This window comes from Anoplopoma fimbria, chromosome 3 (assembly GCF_027596085.1).
Source record: "Anoplopoma fimbria isolate UVic2021 breed Golden Eagle Sablefish chromosome 3, Afim_UVic_2022, whole genome shotgun sequence".
NCBI classification, from domain to species: domain Eukaryota; kingdom Metazoa; phylum Chordata; class Actinopteri; order Perciformes; family Anoplopomatidae; genus Anoplopoma; species Anoplopoma fimbria.
In genome coordinates, this window is record NC_072451.1 from 12,756,938 (window position 1) to 12,771,934 (window position 14,997).

At 39.4% G+C, this 14,997-nt stretch overlaps 1 pseudogene; it reads right to left on the reverse strand.

Annotated features, from left to right (window-relative positions):
- Positions 1-6,175: 6,175 nt before the first annotated feature.
- Positions 6,176-10,191, reverse strand: LOC129088808 (uncharacterized; annotated as a pseudogene).
- Between the last annotated feature and the right edge of the window lie 4,806 nt (positions 10,192-14,997).

Genomic DNA, 14,997 nt, shown 5'->3' on the forward strand with positions numbered 1-14,997 from the left:
TTTATTAGCATTCTCTACTCAGCCAAAGACCAGCGAATCCCCTGCCATGCCTCACCTATATTCCCCTGGGTCCTAAGTCCCTACAAGTAAAGCTGAAGAACGTGAGATTTTTCTGATACTTTCATGAGACAAAGCTATATATGACAATTATCCTATGCCAGTCCCTGCAGACTAAAAATAAATTCATTAGGACAAGTATTATCTTAGCAGTTCATTTGAGCAGTTTGAAATAGGCTACTATATACCTGAGTTATAAGCTTAGCAGTGGTATTTGTTTTTGTACTGGCAAGATTAAAGAAAAAAATTGCACGCCTGTAGACATAGTCTGCTAATCATTCCTTTTATATTGATGTTTTACACCATTTATAAGTCAGATAATAAACAGTTGTCATAAACATACAGGAACATTCACAAAAATGTATCTCTGTATTTGTCACAGCCCGACTCAGAGGCTGAAACAAAAAAGGGAGACAGGCGAGCCGGCTGCCAAGAAAAGCATTTTTATTTTCTTGCTAACACAAATGAAACAATACAAGGTGTAGTTATCAGTTGTCAGTCCTGAGGTGCATGTATGTGTGTGTGTGTGTGTGTGTGTGACAGTGTATATTAGTAAACAGAATGCTAAACCCAAAAGAACACTGTAATGCAAAGTGGCAGGAAGGATTTATGGCAGACACTTTTACCACTTTGTGGTTAAGGAAGACCTGGGCTACTTTCAAAGAGTCAATAAATGACCTTCTTATGTTCATTCCTAAGCACTTTTTTTGAGCTGGATGGAAAACGTCATGAGGTTGAGGAAAGACGCAAAAGACAATTAATATGAATTTAGGGAAAGGCAACCGTGGTGTTCAGAGAATCAGACTGGACTTTCACTAAACTACGTAATTTGAGGGGAATGCCAACGTTACTGACTTAGATGCTCCATTGCGAAACTACTACAAAGAAAGACAACCAAAAGCGCAACTATTATCTAAACAAATTACATGATATATATTGAAATTAAAATTATTGTTAAATTTATTTAAGAAAGGCATATTGTCTGTTTTCATGGACGGCTGAATGGTGCGTCACTTTAAATGTTGCCGCAGCATAATCTACTTAAAGGATGGTCAAGTGTTGCCTATGCTAAAGGAGCTAAGAAAGGTAGCATTGAAGCACCTTTCCTTAGCATTTAGATGACTCGAACAGCTCTTATCATGGCAGCCACTTAGATACTTCCCGGTCAACTCACCTAAGCAAAAATTACTTTTCAACCGCAGTTCTGCTCTACCCACTGATCCACAGCCGCCACTATATAATAATTGCCACATTAATGTTTATTGTATTGTCATTGCAAAAAATTAAATCAAATAATTAGTATGGAAAAAAACAATCTGAATCAGAATATAATCGATCAAAGAATAATTTTATTTGCATTTAGAAATTCACATGATCATTCTTTTATCTAGTATTTTTTTATTCACACTTTTAGAGTCTGTACTCTAATTAGCAACAAAATAAATAAACAAAAACTATTTTGAAGTTGGTTCTTTTGTAGTTTTCAAAAGTCCAATACCCTACCTTTATGTAACAAAGCAGCCCAAGTTTAAGTTTTACTAAGAATTCTCCCAACATTCCTCCAGACAAGGACTCTCTTACCTTTTGGGATCTTGCCAAGGCGTACAAAGGCAATCAAATTCACACAATCTTCAAAAGAGAAAAAATAATCAATAAGAAAAAGTAACAGGCAGAGGCAATTTTGTTTTGATGGCTGATGTATGTCAGCAAGGCTGAATGATGAGAGGAACAAGCCGCTGTCATGAAAAAGCTCCTGCTGGCCTGATGGTGTGGATGGGCTGGGGTCCGGCTCACGATTTCTATCTCCAATCAGGTCTCTGACCTGGCATGGGTCTGAGAGGGGGAAATAGCACAAACATACATTTATTATGTGCTCAACACCCAAATACTAATCCATAACAAAATTATAGAAACATATATGATTGATGTAAGAAATGTAAGGTGGTGAGTCAACTGAGTTCTGCCCCTGAGTTGGTGAGCCGTCTGCTTTTCTGCCGTCAAGTGATGAGCAGGCTGCAAAATCTGTTACAGGTCTCACTTTGAAAGATCCTGATTACAGATGATGCGTGCCCTGAGACAACAGGAATAAATGATGATTCAGGAAAATGTGTGGCATCTTCATTGAAAGTCTTCTTGGGCTATGTTTATTACATGTTTTTCAAGTGCAAATATAACACATCAAATTGTCTTTAACAAAATCACATTATATATGTACAAAAAATACAATTATCAATATTCACACTCCCATTTCATCACTTTGTCCAATCAACATACCTGGGACAACTGGGCATAAAACCCAACTTTAGCTGTTCTACAACTTTGCAAATGGACCCACAGCTACTGTGGCATGCGCGAAGACAAGGATATTTAAATTGGCGGGGGCCGCTCTAACAATACGGCGAACAAGCCCTAACTCAGGCTAACAAACAGGCACAACACTTATATACATCTTTCGGGCACATTTAACAAACATATTTAGTGTGACACAACTCATTAAACATACAGATTTAAATCACTTCATTATGAACAAATAGTATGATGTGCAGGAGCCAGAAAGACCCAAGGGAATTAACTGCTATTCTATCATCTCAGTTTAGCTGAGATAACGTTAGCACTCGACATACAGTCTTAATACCAAACTCACGTAGCTACTAAATAACTACATGAAACACAAATCTTTTAAACAATTGCTCTATAAACATTGGTCTCCAATTTATATATCATATTTATTTTTTGTATTTAACATGTCACTAACCTGAGAAAACAGGAATAAATGATGATGCAGGCAAATGTGTAGCTTCTTCATTGAAAGTCTTCTCGGCTATGAGAAGACGTTGCATGTGCACATACGAGTCCAGAGTGGTGAGACTAAACCACAGCGTGGCACTACCACCTATTGGGCATAGGTTAAAATATATATAATAGATCCTTCAATTTCATTGGTTATTTTTAACTAAGAGAGTACATTTGAAAGCTGATGAAATTTCCAAAGTCACAAACACATTCATCAAATAATATTAAAATACATCACATCATGTATATTAATCAAATAGACAAAAATGTGACCATACATTTTGTGTGCGTCACACACTCCCGGATAAAATCAAAATGGCTCCTGACATCTCAAAAGAAAACGTATTCAACCACTACCACAAAACGTTTGAGTTCTTTCAACCAATTTAACATACTCTAGTGTCTGCATAGGCGAGGTAAGGTAAGTTCAATTCAATTCAATTCAGTTTATTTTGTATAGCCCAGAATCACAAATTACAAATTTGCCTCAGAGGGCTTTACAATCTGTGCACATGCGACATCCTCTGTCCTTCCCTCACATCGGCACAGGAAAAACTCCCCTAAAAAACCCCTTTAACAGGAAGAAAAAAGGAAGAAACCTATGGGAGAACGACAGAGGAGGGATCCTTCTCCCAGGATGGACAGAATGCAATAGATGTCATGTGTACAGAATGAACAGCATAACAGAGATACAACACATTCAATGTATATGACATAAATGATTCATATAATAAGACTACTTATAATAACAGCAGCAATTATTACAGTAGAATTATAGTTATGAAAATAGGGATAGTAATGTGATTAATAATAATAATCGTAGTAGCAGTGGGTGTCAGTCGGCTCACAGCCGGAGGCACGACTAAGGTCCAGGTACCACAACGATTCATGGAAACCTGCAGAACGAGAAAGCAAAAGGGCTTCAGGGTGGAAGTAAAGCTAAAATGCTTAATGGTACAGGTAATAGTAATAGTAATGTGACTAGTAATAGGGGCGGCTGTGGCGTAGTGGAGAGTAAGGTAGTTCTCCAATCAGAGGGTCGGTGGTTCGATACCCGGCTTCGGCAGTCGATGTGTCCTTGGGCAAGACACTTAACCCCAAGTTGCTCCCGAAGGCTTGCCATTGGTGTGGACTGGATGATGAATGTTAGTTAGAGTCTGATGGAGGCACCTTGCATGGTAGCCTGTCATCAGTGTGTGAATGGGTGAATGATATGTAATGATATGTAATGATATGTAATATACTACTGACAGACTGCGTCTGCTAAATGACTGTAATGTAAATGTAATGTAATGTAATGTAATGTAGTAATAATAATGGTGGTAGCAGTCGGTGTCAGCAGGGCCGTAGCAGGATGCACGACCACGGTCCAGGTACAGCCACGATTTATAGAAGCCTGCGAAGCGAGAAAGCACAAAGACTCCAGGGTACAAGCAAGTCAATAAGCGTAATAGTACAGGCAATAATAATAGTAATGTGACTAATAATGATAGTGGTAGTAGTAGTGGGTGTCAGCAGGGCCTCAGTAGGTGGCACGATGACAGTCCAAATATAACCCCGATTCCTGGGAACCTGCGAGGCGAGAAAGCACAAGAACTCTGGGGAAGAAGCAAAATCAGTAATGTGCATAAATAGGAGATTAATACATAAAGATGGAGGGAGAGAAGAGGAGAGAGGAGCTCAGCGTATCCTAGGTAGTCCCCCGGCTGTCTAGGCATATAGCAGCATATCTAGGGGCTGGACCAAGGCGAACCTGAACCAGCCCTAACTATAAGCGCTATCAAAAAGGAAGGTCTTAAGCCTGCTCTTGAAAGTGGTGAGTGTGTCTGCCCCCGGACTGAAACTGGAACCTGGTTCGACAGAAGAGGAGCCTGATAACTGAAGGCTCTGGCTCCCATCCTACTTTTATATACTCTAGGAACCACAAGTAACCCTGCATTGATTGAGCGCAGCTCTCTAGTTGGGTAATATGGAACTATAAGTTCCTTAAGATAAGACGGTGCCTGGCCAGTTAGAGCTTTGTAGGTAAGTAAAATAATTTTAAATTCTATTCTTGATTTAACAGGGAGCCAGTGCAGAGAAGCTAATACTGGAGTAATATGATCTCTTTTCTTAGTTTTTGTTAGAACACGTGCTGCAGCATTCTGGATCAACTGTAAAGATCTAAGAGACCTATTAGAGCAGCCTGATAATAAGGAGTTACAGTAATCTAGTCTAGAGGTAACAAATGCATGAACTAGTTTTTCTGCATCGCTTTGAGACAGGATTTGCCTGATTTTCGCAATGTTACGTAAATGAAAAAAAGGCTGTCCTTGAGATCTGTTTTATATAAGAGTTAAAAGACAGATCCTGGTCAAAGATAACTCCAAGGTTCTTAACGGTAGTGCTGGATGCTAGAGCAATGCCATCTAGAGAAACTATATCGTTAGATAATTGAATTCGAAGGTGATCTGGGCCTAGTAGGATAACTTCTGTTTTTTCAGAGTTTAACATTAAAAAGTTACAGGTCATCCAGGTTTTTATGTCCGTAAGACATGCTTGAAGTTTAGAGAACTGGTTAGTTTCGTCTGGCTTAATTGATAGATATAACTGGGTATCATCTGCATAACAATGAAAGTTTACTGAGTGTTTTCTGATAATATTCCCCAAGGGAAGCATATATAAGGTAAATAAAATAGGTCTAAGAACAGACCCCTGTGGAACTCTGTGACTGACCCTGGTTTTCATCGAGCTTTCATTGTTTACATATACAAACTGAGATCGGTCTGATAAATATGACTTAAACCAGCTAAGTGCGGTTCCTTTAATGCCTATTAGATGCTCCAATCTCTGTAATAGGATTTGGTGATCAATGGTATCAAATGCAGCACTAAGGTCTAGCAATACAAGTACAGAGACAAGTCCTTTGTCTGAAGCTATTAGAAGGTCATTGGTCATTTTCACCAGTGCCGTCTCTGTGCTATGATTCACTCTAAATCCTGACTGAAAATCCTCAAATGAACTATTATTATGCATAAAGTCACAGAGCTGATTTGCTACTGCTTTCTCAAGGATCTTGGAGAGGAATGGAAGGTTAGATATAGGTCTATAGTTAGCCAACACCTCTGGATCAAGAGTAGGTTTCTTAAGAAGAGGTTTAATTACAGCTAGTTTGAAGACCTGTGGTCGGAATCGGGTCTAAGAGACAGGTGGAAGGTTTAGACTTAGAAATAGTTAAAGTCAATTGTTGAAGGTCGATGGGAGAAAAGCCATCTAAATATATTTCAGGTTCTACAGCTGTGGATTGATCGGTACTGGTTGAGGGCAGTAGATTATACATTTTTTCTCTAATAGTTAGAATCTTATCATTAAAGAAGTTCATGAAGTCACTACTACTGAGGTTTATAGGAATACACGGCTCAACAGAGCTGTGACTCTCTGTCAGCCTGGCTACAGTGCTGAAGAGAACCCTAGGGTTGTTCTTATTTTTCTCTATTAATGCTGAATAATAGGCTGCTCTAGCATTACGGAGTGCCTTCTTATATATTTTAAGACTGTCTCGACAGACTAACCGCGCTTCATCCACATTGGTGGAACGCCATATCCTTTCAAGTTTTCGCGATATTTGCTTTAAATCGCGGGTTTGAGGATTATACCATGGAGCAAACCTCCTTTCTTTTATTAGCTTCTTTTTTAGAGGAGCTATAGAGTCTAGTGTCATTCGCAGTGAGCATGCAGCACTATCAACAAGATGGTCAATCTGAGACGGACTAATGTTAGAGTCCTCTATTATATTGAGCAATGGTACTGAATAAAACCCTGAAGAAATCGCTTCTTTAAATTTAGCTACAGCATTATCAGATAGACATCTAGTGTAAAAACTTTTGCCTAATGGCGTACACTCTGGTAGAAAAAATTCAAAGGTTATTAGATAATGGTCCGATAAAAGAGAGTTCTGTTGAGAGACAATTACATTTTCTATTTCAATACCATATACCAGAACAAGGTCGAGGGTATGGTTAAAACAGTGAGTCAGTTTATGTACACACTGACAGAAGCCAATAGAATCTAATAATGAACTAAACGCAGTACTAAGGCTATCATTATACACATCCACATGAATATTAAAATCCCCTACAATATAATAACTTTATCTGTCTTAAGGACTAAACTTGATAAAAACTCTGAGAATTCAGATAGGAATCCAGAATACGCACCTGGTGCACGGTACACTATAACAAATAAAATTGACTTTAATGCTTTCCCGCTCGGGTTTGAAAGACTAAGAACAAGGCTTTCAAATGAGTTGTAATTTAATTCAGGTTTAGGGTTTATTAATAGGCTTGAGTCAAAGATAGCTGCTACTCCACCTCCTCGGCCTGTGCCTCGAGGAATATGAGTATTAATATAACTTGGAGGAGTTGATTCATTAAGGCTAACGTACTCTTCATGACACAGCCAGGTTTCAGTAAGACAAAATAAATCAATATGATTATCTGATATTAAATCATTTACAAGTACACCCTTAGATGACAGAGATCTAATATTTAAGAGTCCACATTTAATTGTCCTGTTTGATGCACTGTTGCATTGGTTGCCTTAACTTTTATTAAGTTATTTTGTATAACTCCTCTTCTGTTGACTTTAAATAATTGAAGTGGCCGTGGGGCAGACACAGTCTCTATAGGGTTTTGGGTGGCTAACTGGGTGGGTAACTGCTCCAAAGGAAGCGCAGAGAAGTGTGAAAGACTGCGACTCTGTTTCTGCTTCCTGGTCTGAACTATGGGTCATGGATTAGGTCCACTAATGAACTGGGTCAGATTTCTAGAGATGAGATCCGCTCCATCCAAAGTAGGATGAATGCCGTCTCTCCTAATCAGACCAGGTTTCCCCCAGAAAGTATTCCAATTGTCTACGAAGCCCACATTGTTTGCAGGACACCACCTCGACAGCCAACGGCGGAATGATGACATGCGGCTATACATCTCATCATTGACCAGATTAGGGAGAGGGCCAGAGAATACTACGGAGTCCGACATTGTCTTTGCGTATGAACACACCGATTCCACGTTCAATTTAGTGACCTCCGAGCGACGTAATCGGGTGTCATTACCGCCGACGTGAATAACAATCATACTGTATTTACGTTTAGCCTTAGCCAGCAGTTTTAAATGGGATTCTATGTCGCCCGCTCTGGCCCCGGGGATGCAGTTAACTATGGCCCCTGTCTTCGCTAACTTCACATTTCTCAGAATGGAGCTGCCGATCACCAGAGTTGGTTTCTCAGCGGGTGTGTCGCTGAGCGGGGAAAACCGGTTAGAAACGTGAAGCGGTTGGTGGTGACCTGTGTGCTTCGACATAGAACTATGCTTCCTTCGGACAGTCACCCAACCTCCCGGCTGCTCCGGGGTTGCCGGGGGATGGCTAGCAGGAGCTACGTCTGGTTGGCCCGCACCGACTACGGGGGTGGGCTGGCTAACTGCAGGAGCTAACGACTGAGCTTCAATGGTGCAGAACCGGGCCTCTAACTCTCTGAGCCTCGCCTCCAACCTAACAAACAAACTATATTTGTTACATGTACCCTTATCAGTAAAGGAGGCAGATGCATGGCTAAACATGAGACACACTGAGCAGGAGGGAGAAGGAGAGAGAGCAGGAGAGAGGGAAGGAGAGAGGAGAGCCATCGCTAGCTGCTAAGCTAAATGAGGCTAGCTAGTGTTAGCAGAACTGAACAACGTGTAAACTGTTGGTTTAAGCGAAAAGTCGCTGAATTAAGATGTGATATGAGTGTTCAAGTGTTTTGAATATAAAACAGGTAATTAGCCGCTATAATAAAGAATGTCACACAATTCACTAGTTTTCGCTGGAGCTGCGAAAAGTACGCTATCAGATACGCTGAGAACCGGAAGTGAGGCAACACGCTTACCGCAGTACGTCAGCACATGGCCTTGCCCCTCCACCCTGTGATGTAGTAGCAGGTCATTGGCCATATATGTTTCTTTAAAAATACGACACGGTCCAGGTACCACAGCAATTCATGGAAACCTGCGAGGCGAGAAAGCAAAAAGGGCTTCAGAATAGAAGCAAAGCCAATAAGTGTAATTGTACAGGGAATAGTAATAGTAATGTGACTAATAATAATAATGGTAGTAGCAGTGGGTGTCAGCAGGGTCATAGCAGGAGGCACGACCACAGTCCAGGTACAGCCACGATTTATGGAAACCTGCGTGGCGCGAAAGCACAAAGACTCCAGGGTAGAAGCATTTCTGCACATCAGTAATGTGCATGAAAAGGAGATTAATACATAAAGATGGAGGGAGTGGAGAGAGGAGCTCAATGTATCCTAGGTAGTCTCCCGGCTGTCTAGGCATGTAGCAGCATATCTAGATGCTGGACCAAGGTGAACCTGGATCAGCCCTAACTATAAGCGCTATCAAAAAGGAAGGTCTTAAGCCTACTCGTAAAAGTGGTGAGTGTGTCTGCCCCCCGGATTGAAACTGGAACCTGGTTCCACAGAAGAGGAGCCTGATAACTGAAGGCTCTGGTTCCCATCCTACTTTTATATACTTATATATATACACTTTTAGAAACCCTGCATTGATGGTGCACAGCTCTCTAGTTGGGCAATATGGAACTATAAGTTCCTTAAGATAAGATGGGGCCTGGCCAGTTAGAGCTTTGTAGCTGAGTAGAAGAATTTTAAATTCTATTCTTGATTTAACTGGGAGCCAGTGCAGAGAAACTAATACCGAAGTAATATGATCTCTTTTCTTAGTTTTGGTTAGAACACGTGCTGCAGCATTCTGGATCAACTGTAGAGATTTAAGAGAACTGTAGATTACTGCAATTACTGAATTGCAGTAATCTAGTCTAGAGGTAACACATGAACTAGTTTTTCTGCATCGCTTTGAGACAGGATTTGCCTGATTTACGCAATGTTACGCAAGTGAGAAATTGAGACTTGTTAGAGTTAAAAGACAGATCCTGATCAAAGATCACTCCGAAGTTCTTAACGGTAGTGCTGGATGCCAGAGCAATGCCATCTAGAGAAACTATATCGTTAGATAATTGATTTTGAAGGTGATCTGGGCCGAGTAGAATAACTTCTGTTTTGTTGGAGTTTAACATCAAGAAGTTGCAGGTCATCCAGGTTTTTATGTCCTTAAGACATGCTTGAAGTTTAGAGAACTGGTTAGTTTTGTCTGGCTTAATCGATAGATATAACTGGGTATCATCTGCATAACAATAAAAGTTTATTGAGTGTTTTCTGATAATATTCCCTAAAGGAAGCATATATAAGGTGAATAAAATTGGTCCAAGAACAGACCCTTGTGGAACTCCGTGACTGACTTTGGTTTTCATTGAGGTTTCATCGAATACAAACGGAGATCGGTCTGATAAATATGACTCAAACCAGCTTAGTGCGGTTCTTTTAATGCCTATTAGATGTTCCAGTCTCTGTAATAACATTTGATGGTCAATTGTGTCAAACGCAGCGCTAAGGTCTTACAATACAAGTACAGAGACAAGTCCTTTGTCTGATGCAATTAGAAGGTCATTGGTAATTTTCACCAGTGATGTCTCTGTGCTATGATTCACTCTAAATCCTGACTGAAAATCCTCAAATAAACTATTGTTGTCAAGTTCCTAGGTGTTTTTCAACTCTTGCCCAACTTGAAATGGCCTGGTACATGAACCCCAAAGGACGCACGGGACAACTCTTTCCAACACAGCTCAATTTTTATTTTATTTTTCCTTATTTGTTTCTTGTTGATGAGTGGTTGGTCTATCAGGTTGAAAACCTTCAAAACACAAAAAGCATAAGTTATCCAAACATGCAAATAAATTTTAAACAATTCTCAGTACCAAGTACCAAGGCTTACAACAGGTGGAATTTCTGAAACAATCCCAACTAATGACTAATATATAATATAATATAGACTGTTGAAATGCAAACAGTATGCAGCATTGGTGTTTTTAAGGAAAGCTCAAACATTAACCTAAGTTGAACAATCAACAAAATACACTCAACCAAAAAGCCAAACTCATATGCATGCAGCAAACTGATATGCATGCTGTCTGTATAAATGATTACTAAATAATCATCACAATAAAAAGTCTTGTTACCGTACCAGTGGCTCCTTTGGTTGTACCACGAGTTGAATCCTTTGTTTGTTGCTCTCTCTGCTGATATGTTTGCTGAGAGACCTTCCATTCACAGGTGTTCCAACTTAAAAGGGTAATGAGCAGCCTGCACTGGCCTGCCGGTGGTGCGTTGTGGGACTTGTAGTTTTTAAGGCAAAGTCATGTGAGCTGATATGAGCTGAAATGAATCTTTACCTCAACAATTGTTATGCAAAAAGTCACACAGCTGATTTGCGACTGCTTTCTCAAGGATCTTAGAGAGGAAGGGAAGGTTAGATATAGGTCTATAATTAGCCAACACCTCTGGATCAAGAGTGGGTTTCTTAAGAAGAGGTTTAATTACAGCTAGTTTGAAGGCCTGTGGTACATGGTCGTTAGTAAAGACAGATTGATAATTTCTAATATAGATTTGCTAACTAAAGGTAAAACTTCCTTAAGCAGCCTAGTCGGAATCGGGTGTAAGAGACAGGTGGAAGGTTTAGACTTAGAAATAGTTGAAGTCAATTGTTAAAGGTCGATGGGTGAAAAGCCATCTAAATATATTTCAGGCTCTACAGCTGTTTCTAAGGTTACTGTATTTAAGGATCGATCGGTACTGGTTAAGGGCAGGAGATTATTAATTTTGTCTCTAATAGTTAGAATATTATCATTAATGAAGTTCATGAAGTCACTGCTACTGATGTTTATAGGACTACACGGCTCAACAGAGCTGTGACTCTCTATCAGCCTGTCTACAGTGCTGAAGAGAACCCTGGGGTTGTTCTTATTTTTCTCTATTAATGCTGAATAATAGGCTGCTCCAGCATTCCTTCTTATATATTTTAAGACTGTCTCGCCAGACTAAACAAGATTCTTCCAAATTGGTGGAGCGCCATATCATTTCAAGTTTTCGTGATGTTTGCTTTCATTTGTGTGTTTGAGGGTTATACCATGGAGCAAACCTCCTTTGTTTCATTATGTTCTTTTTTAGAGGGGCAAAAGAGTCTAGTGTCATTCGCAGTGAGCCTGCATCACTACCGACAAGATGTTCAATCTGGGACGGACTAAAGTTAGCGTAGGAGTCCTCTGTTATATTGAACAATGGTAATGAATTAAACGCTGATGGAATTGCTTCTTTAAATTAAGCTACAACACTTTCAGATAGACATCTAGTGTAGAAACATTTGCCTAATGGCATCCACTCCGGTTGTAAAAATTCTAAAGTTATTAGGTAATGGTCCGATAAAAGAGAGTTCTGTGGAAAGACTATTACATTTTCTCGTTTTAAGGACTAAACTTGATAAGAACTTTGAGAATTTAGATAGAAATGCATTATATGGACCTCAAACACGAAACACTATGGCAAATAGAAGTATTCCAGGTTTGGGAAAGATAAAGAATAGGGCTTTCAAATTAGTTCTAATTTAATTTAGTAACAGTTTTTGGGGGTTTTGGGTGGGTAACTACTCTAATGGAAGCGCAGAGAAGTGTGTAAGACTGCAACTCTGCTTCCTGGTCTCAACTATGGAGACCAGGAGGCAGAGTTGCAGTCCGGGAATGCATTTGACTATGGCCCCTGGTTTAGCTAACTTCACGTTTCTAAATATAGAGCCTTTGGTGATCAAAGGTAGTTTCTCAGCGGATGTGTCGTTGAGCGGGGAAGTGGTTAGTGGTGAACCATGGCGCTTACTACTTAAGTTTTAAGTACATTTCTTAATTTTTATTAAGGTTATTATCTTAAGTAATTTCAGCTTAATTTTATTTAGAATGCCGTTGTTTCAGTCAGTTGAGCTGAGTTAACTCAAATTTCTTAAGAAATTCCAACTAAACCCATTTTCAGTTTATGAAATGGATCATATAACATAAACCTTTATTTGTTTACATTCAAATCCATTTAATGTTTGAATTTCTACATACTAAAATGTCTGTGAGATGGGGTTGTTCTTATTTTTCTCTATTAATGCTGAATAATAGGCTGCTCTAGCATTACGGAGTGCCTTCTTATATATTTTAATCTACCAACTCCCAAGAAAAATATCTGGTATGCTACTTGATATTCCACTTTTTTCACAAGCTTATTTCTAACTATTTTGTCTGCTTTTTGATTGTCCTAAGGAAAGCCTACAGGTCAGGTTTTGTTACCCTAGATTAATAGGAATATGTCTGGCTAGACAACAAGTGATGTCAACCTTAAAAGGGCCGCAATCCTAAAGGCGCTTTGCATCCACCTAGGTGAGGACAGCTCGTTCGTGAGTATATGGTAATTCATTTTAATTGATTTGCCAGTCACATGTAATGTTTTAGGATCCTTATATCACCCACATCAATTCTAGAAAGTTTATGTTATTGTTAGCATTAATGTTGAGAATATTTATATGAAAATGAACAACTTTCTGCACAGTGTTGTGAACAGGTACAATTCTTTAAACACTCTCTGGTAGTGCATTCAAGAATGCTCTGACATCTGATACTTAGGAGACAGAACAAAACAGTATGGCTTTGACAAGCTATGTGTTGTAGAAATTAAATCCAGAACCGTAAAACAATATGGTTGTTGTTGTAGAATGATGATGATCCACTAACACTGTGGTTCTCAAATGGGGGTACGTGTACCCCTGGGGGTACGTGAAGGCACTCCAGGGGGTACGTGAGATTTTTTTAAAATATATTTAAAATTAGCATCTATTCAAAAATCCTTTAAAAAATGCTATTCAATAAATATTCAATAAAATATATGTGTAAGTTCATGAACTGAATTTTTTTTTCAGTAGGCTATTCAATTTCATTATCCTAAAAAACTCAAACAATGGAGTCGTGGTTGAAGCGTAGCAGCAATGCTGCTGAAAACACGGAGGGACAAGTGCCAAAGAAGGCGAAACCAGAGCCGGCAAAATTCCGTCAGTATTCAGGTACAGGGGGTACTTGGCTGAAAAAATATTTCACAGGGGGTACATCACTGAAAAAAGGTTGAGAACCACTGCACTAACAGGCCAAATCCTTTAAAACCATCAGTTTGGTTTGTTATACAATGTGGTTTTATTCAGTATATATATTTTTAATGACCAATACCAACCAATGTGTTAGTCCATCTCTTAATCCTATCTGATTAATGGCGCTCAGAACCAAGCTTATTAGTTCATATGTAAATCTTAAAAAACATCTCACAGACATTTTAGTATGTAGAAATTCAAATATTAAATGGATTTGAATGTAAACAAATAAAGGTTTATGTTATATGATCCATTTCATAAACTGAAACTGAAAAATTAAGCTGAAATTACTTAAAATAAGATAAGATAATCCTTTATTAGTCCCGCAGCGGGGAAATTTGCAGACTTACAACAGCGCAGAGTAAAGTGCACACAAGAGACATAGTAGAAGAAAACAAGCTAAAAATAAAAAATAAAAAATAAAAATAAAATAAAACAAGTATTATAAATAAGCAATAAAAAAAAACAGTAGAAAAAACAACAATAACTGAAATATTATATTTACAGACAGAGAAAAAAACAACAACTATTTTAACTATTTTTAACTTTTTTAACTATTATTGCACAGTGTAATGTGTAATGTATTGCACAGGTTTTTATTGTCATGTTATTATTGTCATGTGGTCATGTGGTCTGCTGGGAGTAGAGTTGGTTGTGCAGCCTGACAGCAGCAGGAAGGAAGGACCTGCGGTACCTCTCCTTCACACACCGGGGGTGAAGCAGCCGGTGGCTGAAGGAGCTGCACAGAGCTGCCAGGGCGTCCTGCATGGGGTGGGAGGTATTGTTCATCAGGGATGACAGCTTGGCCATCACCCTCCTGTCTCCCACCACCTCCACCGTATCCAATGGACACCCCAGCACACTGCTGGCCTTCCTGACAAGCTTGTTCAGTCTCTTCTTGTCTGCTGCTGAGATGCTGCTGCTCCAGCAGACCACTGCATAAAAGATGGCTGATGCCACCACGGAGTTGAAAAAGGTCTTCAGGAGTGCTCCCTGCACTCCAAAAGACCTCAGTCTCCTCAGCAGATAGAGTCTGCTCTGACCCTTTTTGTAA